This window comes from Lycium barbarum, chromosome 8, assembly GCF_019175385.1.
Source record: "Lycium barbarum isolate Lr01 chromosome 8, ASM1917538v2, whole genome shotgun sequence".
Classification (NCBI taxonomy): domain Eukaryota; kingdom Viridiplantae; phylum Streptophyta; class Magnoliopsida; order Solanales; family Solanaceae; genus Lycium; species Lycium barbarum.
Window position 1 is genome coordinate 65,117,667 of NC_083344.1, and position 16,446 is coordinate 65,134,112.

General features: G+C 37.1%; 1 long non-coding RNA gene across 1 annotated transcript; it reads right to left on the reverse strand.

Annotated features, from left to right (window-relative positions):
* Positions 1 to 10,913: 10,913 nt before the first annotated feature.
* Positions 10,914 to 15,054, reverse strand: LOC132605093 (uncharacterized). The gene is made up of 4 exons (XR_009569027.1): positions 14,806 to 15,054; positions 14,387 to 14,448; positions 12,383 to 12,439; positions 10,914 to 11,547 (listed from the first exon to the last, which is right to left on the reverse strand). It is a non-coding gene; the product is annotated as an uncharacterized LOC132605093 (long non-coding RNA).
* Positions 15,055 to 16,446: the final 1,392 nt, after the last annotated feature.

Sequence of the window (16,446 nt, forward strand, 5' to 3'; positions counted from 1 at the left end):
AAATGGTATCCTCGGGGATAGTAATAGTGGTTGACCTCATCCTATTCATATCAACGCTCAGAGCTGGGATGGTGCCCACAAGCTTTGATTGCGAACCAGATTCGAATTTCTTAAGGGGCGTAGACTTCCTCGACTTTTGAGGAATAGCGAGGTGGCCAAAAGCGGAGGTATCCGCCATCACAGCGGATGTGGTAGCAACCCCCTCATCGGGGAACATATTATCAAAATCTTCCTGTCTGAATTTATGGGCAGGAGGTGAAGAAGGAGTTGACACGGTTTGCTTAGCCCTCTTGGCCGTAGGCTTTTTTTCCTAACACATGCCATACTCACCGATGATAGTATCCATTTCACGTAGGAGACCTTTAACGGAGCAGGGTGTTAGAGAGGTTCAACGATGGGGACGAAAGATTTTTAGCCGTGTCATCAGCAATGGGTTCAGTAAAACCAAACATGATATTCTCCTTCGGACCATCAACCGGAGCGGGATCCGCCTTGGCGACAGTATTAATGCTGCACCGGTGTTGACTTCTGCTATTAGAATATCATCATCCGGGAAGTCTCTTAAACCCCGAACTCGTGAAGGGCTGCCAGCAGCCTTGAAACTTTTCTTTCTTTTTTGACCCACCGAAGGTGACTTCAAGGGCCTGGAGGATTTGGCGTTCTTTCTCTTCTTCACCTCAACAATGAGTTGCGCTGAGTCTGATGGATCAAACGCTAAACTTGGTGCAGAAGGGTCATTTGTTGGTTCGGGCCTTGGGATTGATGAACCCTTTGGTAAGCCTGAGAAAGATAAAGGGATGAGCGAAGGAAAAAACACGAAGCAAAACAGGAAAAAGATCTACTTACCATGATTCTTTTCTATCCACTTCTCATCGTACAGCTCTTTCCATGTGCATAGTTAGTATGGGTATTGGCATATAATGCCCTCTACCTAATAGGGGAAGTTTTCTATTTCATCTGGGATCCATGCAACGGCTGAAGTATAAGAAAGAGTTAGATGAATAATTGAAAGCATGTGGAGAAAATAAAAGTTCTATGATGCTTACGTCTCATGTTCCACCGCTCGAGGAATGGCATGGATCCCGCTGGGATTAACTCAGCGATTTTAACCCTGACTAAACGTTACACCCAACCTTGGTCTTTATTCTCATCAACGCTAGAAAGGGTAGGGTGTTTCCCTCGTTTCATGAGCTTTACAACACCACCACAAAAGACCCGCGGACTGTATAGCTTGATCAAATGGTGTAAAGTAAAGTCTGCATTGACATTGTTTGCCAAAAAGCGAAAACAAGTTACAACCCGCTAGATGAATAGACCAATTTGTTCGAGGCATAAGTTGTACGTTCTACACATGTCGAGGATGACTTGATCGATCAGGGGGTCAAGTTTGAATGTGAAGGGATAAGTGTATATGTTTGAGTATCCGTCCTTAAAGGTGGTAATGTCATCATTCGGACCCAGAACAACGATCTCGGAAAGCTGGGTTGTCCAACCACAATCAGTTCAGACTCGTGGGAGGTCCGTTTCCTTGATCGAAGAAGGATAGCATTTGACATCGTAGCCTCTGTCGGACTTTTTTGAAGCTATCTTGACGCGAATTCGGTGTCGAAGTTACAGTGCGAGGGTAGAATATCTTAAGCTCAAGGTGTTAAATTAAGGTACAATGTATTGGGGATTCCTATTAGTTTTATTTCAAGGAGTCGCCACCTAATTAATTTATTGGTGAATTAGGACACCTAAATATTAACTAATGTAAAGTTAAACTAAACCTCTGTTAATGGTCTGCTCAAGTAGTGTGATTCTAGGTAAGAGCTATAAATTATCCTAAAGGGAAGGGATTAGGCATCCTTTAAAATCCATTAATTATGGTTACTGTCCAAACTTAGGTTAATTAATTAAGGTTAAAGATGCAAATGTAGCATTTTATTTTAAGAAAATAGCTTGTAAATGTTGCTAAGGTTTTAAAGGAAAGTATAATAATGCTAGTTAAAATGAGTCTTATAAATATTGCTAAGGCTTAAAAATGCTATTTAAACTAAGACTTGTAGAATAATTTGCATAAAAAGGAGACTTCAAAACTTATAAGTATTGCTAACGCTTTAACGAAAGAATATAATAATGCTATTTAAAATAATACTTGTAGAAAATACAATAATTTGCCTAATAATAGCTTTTGAAGAGGAGATTTAGCAAACGTGAACTTTAGACAAAAACTATATTATATGAACATTGCGATGTAGAAAAGCTTAGACTTATTTTTTAAATATGATGAAAAGGGCATGAGTTTTCTTTCTTTTTCCTTATTAACTTTATTTAACTATATTTGGCTAAATACATGTATGATCGGATCAATCTAAAATACTTATAAAATATACTTGGATTAATATTGACATATTAGGGACGTTTTGAAATTTTAAGATAGTAAAATAAAACATAATTCCTTTGACTCAAAATATGTAATCATGCTATTTTGAAAAATCAATTATTCTAAGAAAGATAAATATTATAGGTATTATAAATAATTTTAACGTAAAATAAAATCAAGAATGAAACCTATGGAATTAATTGCGGGTTTTTCCTTATGTCAACTACCCACTACACTAACCCCACTAATTCTCCTATAGTTCATCTAAGCTAAGAGACAAAAATAAAATGAAGTGTTAGTCAAACAATCAAATACACAAAGATAATAAAATGGCGGAAATATAAAGAAGTTCAAATGGGTTTAGCCCATTTTGGGACGCTGCTGTCTTTTGCTGCTGTTATGGGCCTCGGCCCAGAAGTTTTTATTTTATTTTTTGCTACGGGTGGGCTGACTCGAGAGCGATGTTTTGTTGGGCTTTAGCCCAACACCGAATGCGGCGGGAGACGAGTCCCTTGGACTCGCATGCGATGATCATGCATAAAAAAACGAAAGGAAAAGGATTAATGTGGGATCAAGATAATTAATAATGCAAAATTCACAACTCAAAGAAAGAAACTTCAAATACCATCACATAACAATAAGAAAAAATAAATTTAATTGGGCTATCCATACACGAAATCAGATTTATGCATGTTTCATGTTTTGGACAAAAATAAAGTCACAACAGGTCCAGCAAAGGAACAGGTCCAGCAAAGGAGCAGTATATACCCAATAAGTCTCAAGATATATCTAGACCCAATTAAGCAAATGTTGCAGAGTTATTTCGAAACATGGACGTAAACCCACGTGGGCAAATTATGCAAGCAGGCCTTTATCAATATGCTCACTAGTGTAAAAACACGTTCTGAGACTCATATGACTAATCAAACACCAAAACACATAAGATAGATTTTCACAAATTTGAAACAGAGCCGTTAAGGAGTATGCAAAGGGCCTGGATTCGGCTTTAAACTAGTGTAAGCATGCTTTACATATCAACATTAGTTTGGGTAATAGTTTAAATCAAAGAGGGATTAAATATACCAACCATGCCGTCAAAAACAAAAGACTTATGGTCCCGTTCAGTGTTCATTTAGAACAACAAAATAAAATTTAGCATTCAGTTTGACATAGATTCGAAAAACACGTAGAGATAAATGGCTACTCTCATATGACTGATTCAAGGGAACATATAACAGGCTTATCAAGAACGCCAGAATTATTATAGACTCAACATAGACTTCAAATAAAACCATGTCATTACATATGAACTCCTATTCTACAAACAGAAGCACTTAACAAGTTCAAAACCTATAAATCATTCAACATAGATGACTAGCTTGAGATTAATTCGATTTTATGCGCAAACATTAGGTTCTCGCGTCAACAATCTCAGGATCCGAACCTAAAGCATACTTAACAGACTACCCCATAACCAACTTAAGTATTTTAAAATCAAAAAGTATACAGTTGCTTCTACCATGATGTATCATTAGCCATTTAAACAAACATTTGATGTAACTAGTCATATACCAATCAACTGATGCTCTAAAATATTAGAAATGATCTTGTGATTAGAACACATGAACTATCTAAGAGCATGAACTAAGCCTAACAGGGCAATAATACTTAAACATGGATTAAGTCAAACTACAGTATAACAAAGTTGGGCTAATGACATGATAAATGCTAAATCAATAAGGCTGAACCAGAGCCAATGCTAAGAAGCTAACACAATTAAACATGCTTAAAACTATTAACGAACATAACTAAATAAGAATGACAACCAACACACACATAAGCAGATATTAAACTAGCAATTAATGTCACGACCCAGCCCCGTGAGCCATGACTAGTGCCCGAGCTGGACACCCACATGCACCTGTCAACATAACCGGACTGATACTATAGGTCCTCAATCAATCATATCGAAATAACATCCGCAAGCCGACGAGGCTGCCACTGTATATCAGTATATTACGCAAGCCACTACATATCAGTATATTACGCAAGCCGACAAGGCTGCCACTACGAAACGATAACATATGCAAGCCGGCAACGCTGCTACCACGACAGAACATCCGCAATAACCATATGGACACAGCTGATAAACTCGGTAAATAAAATCATATCATCATCATGTATATTTATATAACGTGTCCCGGCCCTCTAGTGAGGGACTCGGTGAATAAGATCATCATGTGCCATCCTGGCCGCCATCCCCATATCATCATATCATCATGTCATCATATCATCATATACATATATATAATGTGTCCCGGCCCTCGAGTGAGGGACTCGGTGAATAATGCAGTGGATCTGTGCACGAAAACATGTCTTGGCCCGGGACTCAGTGAAAGATATATTGAGGCATGCACGAGCAGAGTAGTGAGAAACCATATGCAAGTTAAAACACATCTGAGACTCGATAGAATAATCAAAACTAGTTATCATTTGAAAATCAAGGCAATAGTCATATCAAGTACCTTTCGAATATCACTATGGATTATATCAAAATAGAACTTTTGGAATCACATACACGTATCAAGACATAATGAAATAGCTTCTGGGAGTCAAGAACATTAGCCATCCAAGTGGCTCTAAGAATAGGAACCTCTTTGAAATCATACATATACGTCATTTGTTTGTTTCATAAAGATCATGCCAAAAGAAAGAAGGGTTAAATTTACATACCTTACGTCGTTCAAGAGCTCAGTCCAGCCAAGAACTTCCACAATTAATATGATAAACCTATAATCGTAAGAATACGCACGTGACTTAAGAAGGCTTTCGCATATCATATATATTAATTGATGACTTAATTCTAAGACGAAACGGGTAGCATCTCCTCTATATCATTAGCATCTCCCAATTTGGTATATCAGCCCAACAACAAATAAATCCCAAAAACACAACATGCATGTCCATAACAATTTCGTAATACTCTATAACGAGCGACAAGCTCGAATTACAATCCGCATACTCCATGGCACCTTTTCGTATGTTTTCTTCTTAACCTTAAAAATATTCTCAATATGATAAGGACATCATTTACCACAAATCTCGGCTTTATATCATATATTTACAACAAGAAAAACAGCCCACAACTCCAACTATATCAATTGGCAATTCTATTCGTAAGTTCGCGTTTATTCCATCAATTCCTATATCGATACTTGTATACACTTCTTTATTTTCGTATATACATTGTATAACAACAAGCAGGATAACAATAACTACAGTACATTTCACGATATTCCAGCTCACTAAATAATTTATAATAACCACGAAACAGTCCGTATGATAACAATAACCATTTATCCGATTTCCCGCAATTAATTTCGTAGTTCCCGTCTCACAGTTTAACTATGACCTGGACGAATTTAAATAAACTTAGGAGAGGACAAATCTTATCTTATATGCCAAGAAATAATCTTCTTCCACTTTACTTCCCTTCAAAGAAGGCCCGAATTTAATAACACGACAAAACAAAACAAGGCGATCAAAGAGGAGAACAAAACCCGTATGATGTTCTTCACGCTTTGCTTCAGCACAACGGAATCGTTTCACCTCCACACGTTGCTTCCAAGTTCATGTGGAATTTCCTAATATAGCTAAAGCTCTCAAGTTACTATTCACGTTTTAGTTGAAGAAGATCAAAATGCAAAATTATACCTAAACTGTTGTATCTACTTAATGGGCTAGAAAGTCCATTTTTTTATTTTAATCCTAACCGTATGAATTGAATACCTATTACTAGGATGCACCAGATCATTCAACAATAATGGGTGAGTCATTTCTCCTATTCCATTATGCATCCACGTGGAAAGGTTGTCCCATTAATAGTCTATTAATTTTCACTCCTTTTCTACATTGTACCAACTGAAGCCATACGTTAATAAGAAAAAGAAGGTTATATGTTGTTAGTGGACAGTGGGGTTCACATGCAATCATTTCATAAAATTTCTTATTACATAAGATCCACCATCTGTATATATAAGAGCATAGTCACTACTTTATGCATGCAAAATAGCCCACGTGGAACTGCTACATTAACACTTGATCCATTGCCAATTAATAAATTCCTTCCTCCGCTATATTCCATATATAGCCAATTACACACATAATTAATTCAAGTAGTAGATTATTTTTGACACCTTTCATATACTCATTATCACGATTATGTGACATGGCACTAGTCCATAGCCCCTTTTTGTACACACAAAATATTATTTCCAATTATCGCCATCACACTTTTTCATCTTAAATCATTTCGGGATTTCATTCCTTGTATACACTGAGTTCTTGATTTTCATGGTTGAATATGACAAAATCCTCCGAACTCAAATAAATTTGCTCATGTTTGGCGGTTCAATTTCCTAATCCAAAAATACGGGGTATTATAGCTTGGACCGTATTTCCCTCAAATAAACGTTGAACCTTAATGAAAATTATTTTATCCAATTCACTTGACTTCTAATCCTTTCAATACATCTGTATCATCACTCTAACCACCTATGAGCTTGAGGGATAACCTCGCTTCCATTACTAATGTCATTTAACTCGCATGCTTTCCAACGCACAAAAATACGGGATGTAACATCCTTCCCCCCTTTAGAACATTCGTCCTCGAATGTTAAACTAGTCCTGTATGAGTATACTGGTTATGATGATCTTATGACGAATCAATTATTCTTCTATCATGTCGTGTCTCTCCTTGCTTAACTTAATACCGTTCTCCTTTTGACACTGATTAACATTGAATTTCCAAAGAAGGTGGTCATAATTTAGATACTACCGTAATTGACTGCAACTTACTATGTTCATCTATGCTTGAAGTTTAAGTTCAGTTTTTCTTGTTGTGAAGTCATCTTTCCTTGGGTAGGTTTGCCATCGTATATTGTTCCCTCCGGAATATCCTTTCAAGAGATATAAGTGAGTCACTCTTCTGATAAAATTTTCCTTGATACTTAACCCCTCGTCCTTATCGTTACTCCTTCCCATAATCTTAATCGTATAGTCATTACCTCTATGCCCACATTATTAAATCAACCATGTGAATCATTTGTTACATACCGATACCATGTCATATCTTGACCTCTCGTGATTATGTAATAATCAAAGACGTTCTTCTTTTCTTTAGAATCCTCTTCAGGTGTCTCTTCTCGCCTAACTTATATCTGAACAAAGGTTAAAATACATGATGATCTTAAGGGGTTCTAAATCTCATGTTAATCATGTCCCATAATGAATCTCTCGAGAGCATTTTTTTTTAGATAAATACTCGTATCACCTCATAATGTCGAAGGTCAATTTCCCTTCGTTGCTCAATGTCTATAACTATCTTACCATAGGATAGATGCCTTTGTCATAGTGTTCTTTACCACAAATTCATTGTGACCCATAGGTCATTTTACGCATTAGCCCTTTTTGGTAATATAGCTCATAACTAATCCTTCTTTTACAACCCAAACTTAAGGTGCCCGTCCTTTTGTCCGTTCTCTTTAAATTTACTGTCTTTTAGTAACTAGTTCATTTTGATCGTCTCACTTAAACCACTTCACAATTTTCCTTAATCCAACTTATAACACTTTAGGCACATTATGTCATGTCGTTTCTTATCATATCCTACTGTAGGGGATTTTTCTGTCCCTTCTCTTTTGCTACTTGTAATTCACAATATCATTAGCAAACAACTTTATTGCCAACATTTTAGCCTTTAATCCAGTATAGCATCGTTATCCTTTATAATATCTCTTAAGTTACTCATTTCCATTCTCTTGTCGCATTCTTTCTTTTCATAAGCACCCATTTTCTAATATCATATTATTCAAGATCATTATAGATGATTCTCAGCACTGTTTCAAATCCATCCTGATTTCTATCCATTTATTGCTGGCTTTCAAAGCTTACTAACTTGTTTCAGCAAGGGGTCCCATTTGAAATTGAAGCACCTATATCAAATATATTTCAGTGTCAATTGTTTCCATCTTACACCTGCATTTCTCTCATCCGCTTCCCCCCTTTAGGGTGTACTTATATCATTATCTATTTATTTTTTGCCCTATGTCCCCATTTTCAATCTCAAATTCATCTGACCCCCTTTTTTTTTTTTCAATTCACTTGGTATACTGTACCATATCCATGTCTTTTCCTTATAATTTATAACTTTGATTATCTATGTACGAAACCTTAACACAATCTCGAAGCAACGAGAACTTTTCTATGTATAGTACAAAATCTCATCTGATCATTTATACTCGAATAATGCAACCCATGTAGGAACTCATCCAAGGCCACATTCCACTTACTCCAATCAGTAATTAATTAGTATTTATAGTCGTTCCAAATTCTCAATTAGGTAGCACTTATATTCCGATAATAAGTGTCCCAAGCTTTCCTATAACACTATCTTTGTCCCAACGGATATCATCTGTTTCTTCTAATAAATTCACAATACATCAGTTGTTTCGCAAATCCACAATCCTTGTCCTTTAAAGATTCCACTATTTCCGAGGTGAAGTCACACACATGCGGTACTCCTTTATACCTTATGCTCTTTCACCCTTGTTGTATACCCAACGCTAACTTCTAACTTACTCAAAATCATATCAAATTTGTCTTAATAGTGGTCTTGTCTTATCGTCTTTTCGTCGCACTACATCTTTAAGTCCATAGCTATATGTTTTCCTATTTTATTTCATACTCGTACTCAATTAATTACGTCTATCTTGGGTGCTTCCTTTAGTGTTCCCTTACCATTTCTCTAGTCTATGCCCATCTTTCATTCTGTGCACGAGGAATCTCATGCTACCTCTGTATCCTTTGGAAAACACTACTTCTGCATAATCCCTTTCTCATTTTCAAAACGTATTGTGTTCATCCCTGTTTGTTCCTACCATACCAGTCATTTCTGGCATTCATTCTGTCTTGTTGCTCATCTTCCTCTTTCTATTAACTTTTCCTCTTCCTGTGCTCGCTTTCACTACTTTCGTTACCACTTGATCTCTATTCTGAATTTTCCCTATAGGACTTTGTAAGTTTTTCTTATTCGTCCTACATCTGCTTTTCCGTTCCACACCAGTCACATCGCATTCTTTAGTTACTTCCTTGCTAGGCTTTACTCATTTCTATAACAATCCTTATGGTATTCACATTACATCCTATTTGTGACCAATCCTATAGCGTACACTTTTTATTCTTAAGGATTCACGATTCTTATTATGGTTTAATCTAACTCTATGGAACATGTGTACCTAACCTTTCGCCTTTTCTAATCAGTCTTATCCTTAATATCTCATAAGATGTCTTATCAATACCTTCATAATTTGTCATAACTCTTCCTCTCCCGTACTTTTGTCTCAATTATACTACTACTCCTTTTAACTGTAAACTCGTCGTAATTTACCCCTACTTATCGGTTCACTCGATACCTCAATAAAATATTTTGTTAAGAGTGGCCACCTTTTTCTAAATCATCCCTTAGTATCACAAGCCCTTCCGAATCATCCTAGCATGTCATCAACAATATATGAAATACATGATCCTAAACAGCCCACCAGTTTGAGTTTTCCTTCCACAAATTCCATCTCCAATTAGTTGATTAAGAACTAATAAAATTTCACCATGAAGCATTCTCCAACCACCACCAGAACAAAACTAGAATCCGACAAGCACCACAGGACTTCTAGTGCTTGATTCAGATGGTTTACCTCCAGGTTTATTCTTGAGTCGTGAACGAATTATTTAGTTCACAAACTATTTTCTGTATACTTTGTACTTCTCAATAAAAGTGAAACTTAATTACTAGACGTTTTTGCTCTTCAACGTGAGCTTTTTCTGAGGTAAAATGTGACTGGAAAGTATTCTGGTTCGTTCAAATGGATTCCAAATTTTGCTGCTCATATATGCTTTTTCGAAATGAAATTTTCTAGATAAGAATGGTGCCCCTTACGGACTACATGGAGGGTATCTCTTAAAGCTTTAGTCCAACATATCAAATTTACCCTATCAGTATCGATTTTCAAGACATATTATGAACTTATATCTCATTCTCTCCTTTTGTTTCCTATTTCTGGGAAAATTTGGGCAGAGTTTCCTCTGTATTTCTTACTATCCCAGAACCTGCACGCAGAAAATACCAACAATGCCTCACAGGGCCAACGTATATACACATATATCATATCGCATCATAGCCACACGGGGCTCCCAATTTCCAGTGAAAAGTATAAAGGTGTCGGAACTTACCTCACATATCGCACCTCGAGACATACCTGATCCTTTAACGATCTATCTTGTTATACCTTCCGATCTACCTCCCCTTTTTATTCTTCAACTTTACATGTCGATCATATCTCAGTATTCTTACCTTATCCGACAAGCCTCTTTCGCACCGTTACTTACCTGTGTACTCTGTAACTTCCAATATCATCAGTCGCTTTCTTCTGTCGATGTCGTTCTTCTGCTGAAATCAAAGGTTAGTATAAGGAATTTCATTTCCTATAGTTGGGCTCTATCGCACGATCTTAGATATGAAAGAAAAGTAACATCCTAAATGTCCTGTAGCTTCCTGTTTGTAGATGTGGTGCACAACACGCCGATAAACAAGACTCTACTAGACACGATCTGTAGACACTCTGAGGATGAACTGCTCTGATACCACTTTTGTCACGACCCAGCCCCGTGAGCCATGACTAGTGCCCGAGCTGGACACCCACATGCACCTGTCAACATAACCGGACTGATACTATAGGTCCTCAATCAATCATATCGAAATAACATCCACAAGCCGACGAGGCTGCCACTGTATATATATATCATTATACTACGCAAACCGACAAGGCTGCCACTACGAAACGATAACATATGCAAGACGGCAAGGCTGCTACCACGACAGAACATCCGCAATAACCATATGGACACAGCTGATCAAACCTGTACACAACCCACATACATGTCTACATACCTCTAAGAGTATCAACAGTAACATATGACGGGACAGGGCCCCGTCGTACCCCTGGACAAAAACATATATACACCACAAGAGATTCTGTACCAAAATCTAGGCTCCGGAACAAGGGAGCTCTCCAAGATAGCTGAATAGGACTCCTAAGCTGGCGGGTTACCAACATGAGCATCTGTACCTGCGGGCATGAACGCAGCCCCCCGAAGAAAGGGGGGCAGTACGGAATATGTACTGAGCATGTAAAGCATAAATACAATAAACAGGATCATACTGAAGTGAGGAGTACAGAAAACCAGTACAATAACCAGAAAACCACAAGGCTTACCTTTGAATCATAAATCATTGTGTCAATATCAGACTTAACTCGTTATGAAACTTAATGTCACTATTAGAGAATCATCTTGTTCATATGCATATGTCTAACGTGTCCCGGCCCTCTAGTGAGGGACTCGGTAATAAAATCATATCATCATCATGTATATATATATAACGTGTCCCGGCCCTCTAGTGAGGGACTCGGTGAATAAGATCATCATGTGCCATCATGGCCGCCATCCCCATATCATCATATCATCATATACATATATATAACGTGTCCCGGCCCTCGAGTGAGGGACTCGGTGAATAATGCAGTGGATCTGTGCACGAAAACATGTCCTGGACCGGGACTCAGTGAAAGATATATTGAGGCATGCACGAGCAGAGTAGTGAGAAACCATATGCAAGTTAAAACACATCTGAGACTCGATAGAATAATCAAAACGAGCTATCATTTGAAAATCAAGGCAATAGTCATATCAAGTACCTTTCGAATATCACTATGGATTATATCAAAAGAGAACTTTTCGAATCATATACACGTATCAAGACATAATGAAATAGCTTCTGGGAGTCAAGAACATTAGCCATCCTAGTGGCTCTAAGAATAGGAACTTCTTTGAAATCAAACATATACGTCGTCTGTTTGTTTCATAAAGGTCATGCCAAAAGAAAGAAGGGTTAAATTTACATACCTTACGTCGTTCAAGAGCTCAGTCCAGCCAAGAACTTCCACAATTAATATGATAAACCTATAATCGTAAGAATACGCACGTGACTTAAGAAGGCATTCGCATATCATATATATTAATTGATGACTTAATTCTAAGACGAAACGGGTAGCATCTCCTCTATATCATTAGCATCTCCCAATTTGGTATATCAGCCCAACAACAAATAAATCCCAAAAACACAACATGCATGTCCATAACAATTTCGTAATAATCTATAACGAGCGACAAGCTCGAATTACAATCCGCATACTCCATGGCACCTTTTCGTATGTTTTCTTCTTAACCTTAAAAATATTCTCAATATGATAAGGACATCATTTACCACAAATCTCGGCTTTATATCATATATTTACAACAAGAAAAACAGCCCACAACTCCAACTATATCAATTGGCAATTCTATTCGTAAGTTCGCGTTTATTCCATCAATTCCTATATCGATACTTGTATACACTTCTTTATTTTCGTATATACATTGTATAACAACAAGCAGGATAACAACAACTACAGTACGTTTCACGATATTCCAGCTCACTAAATAATTTATAATAACCACCAAACAGTCTGTATGATAACAATAACCATTTATCCGATTTCCCGCAATTAATTTCGTAGTTCCCGTCTCACAGTTTAACTATGACCTGGATGAATTTAAATAAACTTAGGAGAGGATAAATCTTATCTTATATGCCAAGAAATGATCTTCTTCCACTTTACTTCCCTTCAAAGGAGGCCCGAATTTAATAACACGACAAAACAAAACAAGGCGATCAAAGAGGAGAACAAAACCCGTATGATGTTCTTCACGCTTTGCTTCAGCACAACGGAATCGTTTCACCTCCTCACGTTGCTTCCAAGTTCATGTGGAATTTCCTAATATAGCTAAAGCTCTCAAGTTACTATTCACGTTTTAGTTGAAGAAGATCAAAATGCAAAATTATACCTAAACTGTTGTATCTACTTAATGGGCTAGAAAGTCCATTTTTTTTATTTTAATCCCAACCGTATGAATTGAATACCTATTACTAGGATGCACCAGATCATTCAACAATAATGGGTGAGTCATTTCTCCTATTCCATTATGCATCCACGTGGAAAGGTTGTCCCATTAATAGTCTATTAATTTTCACTCCTTTTCTACATTGTACCAACTGAAGCCATACGTTAATAAGGAAAAGAAGGTTATATGTTGTTAGTGGACAGTGGGGTTCACATGCAATCATTTCATAAAATTTCTTACTACATAAGATCCACCATCTGTATATATATAAGAGCATAGTCACTACTTTATGCATGCAAAATAGCCCACGTGGAAGTGCTACATTAACACTTGATCCATTGCCAATTAATAAATTCCTTCCTCCACTATATTCCATATATAACCAATTACACACATAATTAATTCATATAGAAGATTATTTTTGACACCTTTCATATACTCATTATCACGATTATGTGACATGGCACTAGTCCATAGTCCCTTTTGGTACACACAAAATATTATTTCCAATTATCGCCATCACACTTTTTCATCTTAAATCATTTCGGGATTTCATTCCTTGTATACACTGAGTTCTTGATTTTCATGGTTGAATATGACAAAATCCTCCGAACTCAAATAAATTTGCTCATGTTTGGCGGTTCAATTTCCTAGTCCAAAAATACGGGGTATTATAGCTTGGACTGTATTTCTCTCAAATAAACGTTGAACCTTAATGAAAATTATTTTATCCAATTCACTTGATTTCTAATCCTTTCAATACATCTGTATCATCACTCTAACCACCTATGAGCTTGAGGGATAACCTCGCTTCCATTACTAATGTCATTTAACTCGCACGCTTTCCAACACACAAAAATACGGGATGTAACAATTAAAAACTACCATAACAACATCCTAGAACACATCTAAGCAGAGAAACAGCTATAAATTCAAAATAACTAAAAAAAGAGAAGATTCACTGACCTTCTTCGGGTGCAGCGAAGTAAGGCGCGGGGGTTTCGATATCCACTCGAACACGACAGACTCTGAGTTTGAATGGATCCGAATCCGAACAATTACCAAAGGCAAAACAGAAAAAGGACTTAGTATCTTGAGGCGATGTAAAGCAGATTTTAAAAAATGTTTTTGAAGAGTAATTTAAGCGGTTAAAGATTTGTATTTTCAGGGTATTCAAGACGGCTAAAAAAAAGACTCCAATTTTTCGGGAATTTCCCCCCCTAAAAGACCTCTCAAATGCTAATATTTATAGGAACAAGGTAGGGTTTTTCCCATTCGAAGTGTTTTGGGCGGGATTTTGAATTATCTAGGGTTTTGAAAACGGGTCAAAATGAACTTGTTCAAATCTGAACAGATTTTTCACGTGATTTGACTTGGATTCTTACCCGAAAATGCTCGACCACTTATGGCTTTGACAATTGTTGCATGTCCTTGGGCAAGAATGGGAAAACTCTTTTTGGAAATGGGGCGTAGGTTACCGTTGGAGACAAATACAATAACCATTTTGCCCGGATAAGATGAGGCATCGACTAAGTACGCGAAAGGCCTCTGAGATTTAGCCAAAAATGGCCAAAAGCATCTGGGTTATGTCTTGATTGAAGAGGGCTTTAGGGTTCGTTTGGCTGCTGCTGGTTCTCTTGAGAAATGAAAGAAGGGTTTGAGATTTTAATGCTTTGGTGAGCCGAGTTATAGGGTCGTTGGGATGCTTATTTGGGCTTCAAGTTGGCTGAAGTTTGGACGGCCCAATCCCTCTTTAAGTCTTCCTTTGAGTTTCTAAATGGATCAAAATAATCTTCTATGTTATAAAATAGTGAGTAGTTAATTATACTACTAATAAATAATAGAAATAATAATTGAAATAGTGGTAGTGGTAATGGTAATAAAATAAAATAAAATAAAAAATAATAATAATAGCTAGTGACTGCAATAGGATTATGCAACGCTGATATTAATAAAAGCTGATAATCGTAGTAAAATATAACTAATTTTCTTAAATTGCCAAAATATTAGGAGTGTAAATATATATTCGGAGGAGAGGCGCGACAAAATTAGGTGTCAACAACTTGTCCCTCTTTACCCGGTAATGATGAAAGAATTTTTGGGCAAAGGCGTTGACTCAGTAGCCTATTTTGTCCCGGCTAAAGGATTTTAGAGGACTAAGGGTAAAAAAAATTTAAGAGGATTACGGCCGAACTCCGGCCTCCGAGTTGCCTACATATCTCGGGCTGCATGAGAATCAAGCCGTGTGTAGTTCTTGGATAACTACGACTCCTATGAATAACGAGTCCCGATTGGGGCGACTCTTTGCAAAATATTGTCCCAGTGTCGAATTATGATGACACTGGGTGTTTTGATAAAACTCGGGAATTCTGAAAATCGAATGTGCTGGAATGCAAGCGGAATATTTGGGGTTGGAGACGAGTGTTCGAGATAGATCCTTGACCCTTGTCGAGAAGTCTGATCATCCGTCCCAACAAATTGCCCCAGTTCGCTGCTTAAGATTATGATCTACGAGTTGATGTGTGAAGCCATTTTAATCTTGCCATTTTCAAAAAGCCACAAGCTAAAAACAATAGTTAGCAATAAAGAAATATATATGTAAATAAGACAGGGTTGAGGAAGTTTATACTTATAACCCATGTTTCGGAAGTTGAATCCACATCATACTTTGGAGATGTATTGAATTTATGGCTTCCACTTGAAGAAGAAATTAAGTCGTCGTCCACATTTACATTAACGAAAGCTAAATCCACATCCACGTCTGTTTTTTGAGGAAAGCTATAACCATGATGACACCACATTTTTAAAGGGGAGCTTATTTATGACCATATTCAAACCCGTATGTACAAAATCCACTGTGCGTAAATATAAATCCACGACCTTATCCCCGAAATCCATGCCCGCGTCATAAAACTCATGATGTAGAAAAATGAATTCATGTCCTCATACACAAAAATCCACTATGCACAAATATAAATCCACGTCCACGTCCACATTCCATGGTACAAAAATATAAATCCACATCC